Genomic DNA, 1,720 nt, shown 5'->3' on the forward strand with positions numbered 1-1,720 from the left:
GAACTCCTGAGCTCAAACAATCCACCCGCCTCGGCCTCCCAGAGTGCTAGGATTACAGGCGTGAGCCACCGCGCCCGGCCCAGAAAATGTATTTTAATAATAACCTATTTTGTTCAATGTGATGTTATATGGAGTCAAGAGTTTCCAAGAACATTTTGGTTTTCTAAATTCTTGAAACAAAGATCCTTTTTACAATAAAGAAGATTTTAAATAGAAAACTTTTTAGCCTACTACATAATTTGAATTTCTGTTAATTAGCCCAGAAATGATAAATAGTATAGTATAGAGCCTATTTGTATATACACACACTAAGTGTAGTATTACAAGGTTTTTCTGAATGAATATGTGCAATTATTTGAACTTTACAAAGATGGGGAGCTCTATAAGAAATGGTGTTTATAATAAAATTTGTTAATAATTTTAGTTTCCTAAGTGCCTCCTCCTTTCCAAAAGTACTCTCCAGGTTCTAGGTTTCTAATCATTTGGAGGAAAGTCTATAATGTTAGTGTCTCAACAGGATCATAAAAAAATAAAGGGCCAAGGCAAGAATGAAGGGCATTTATTGTTACTATATACTTTAGACAATCTTATTTTCTACATCTTTCCAAATTGGTTATTGTAACATATATTTATAAACCTCTAAATATATGCAGATATATTATATCCTCTAATATTTGAGACTATTTCCAACTTTATATGGCTGAATAAGACTTGTTTATATTCAAGGAATATTTCAAGCTTAGCAAAACCAATACACTTTGGAAAGAATTGAAACTAATATAAACATGAAGTGTCTTACAACTTAATCTAAACATAATAATAAGAAATGAAACATATTGAGACATTTAACCTTTGAAGATACTTTTGCTTTCGGAAATGAAAAGCTACAACCTCTAGATTAAGTTTATACCTGAAGAGAAACTTATTTCTTCTGTTTGTCTTTGTGTTGAATCCCAGAGGATTGGAAGATATTGTGGCCAAATGACTCTGAATGTACTTCGGACATGAATAGGGCCCATTTGATGCTGCCTGAGGCCCACAGTCAGTAAAGGACCATGATTTCAGCCACATTATTGTGTCTTCACTGGGTTCAGTTATTAAGCCTTGTGAGAACAGTTGGAGAAATGGCAGAAGATAAGGATAGGTGGAATAGGACAAGGAGAACTAGACAGGATGTAGGTCTGGCTGGTTTTGGTGATCCGTCTAGCTGTCCAAATAACTGTGATCAAAATCTGGGTGAACATGCAAAGAAGCTTGATCTTTAGCAATGACACAGTAGATGGAATAGGCTAACTGCAGCAATCCTCTCAGTTATGTGAGGAGCATGATTCTAGGAGATTTACATTTCCATTGAGAACCTGTTGCCAGTCTCGGGGTGGGAGTGGGAGACAGAATGATAGAGCCCTATTTGAATTGAATTTCAAGAGAACATCAAATCCCAGGAGGACCAGCTTTAGTGAAATTAAGGCATTGAAAGAGAGGTTGAATGATATAGCGTAAACCACATTACGGGTTTAAGCAGAAGTCTACAGATCACAGCTCTCACTCCAGGAACGTTGGATACCAGGCTATGGCAAATCTCCCACGTGGTGGCTGCTGATGTCTCCCACCATGGGAGGAGTTTAACAGTGCTAGGCATGAGAAATCAGTCTCAATGACACTAGCAAATAAGCTCATTCACTAAGGGGAATGAGTCCCCTTAGCATTGGGACTCTAACCA

Source organism: Propithecus coquereli, unplaced genomic scaffold, assembly GCF_000956105.1.
Source record: "Propithecus coquereli isolate 6110/MARCELLA unplaced genomic scaffold, Pcoq_1.0 Scaffold561, whole genome shotgun sequence".
Taxonomy (NCBI): domain Eukaryota; kingdom Metazoa; phylum Chordata; class Mammalia; order Primates; family Indriidae; genus Propithecus; species Propithecus coquereli.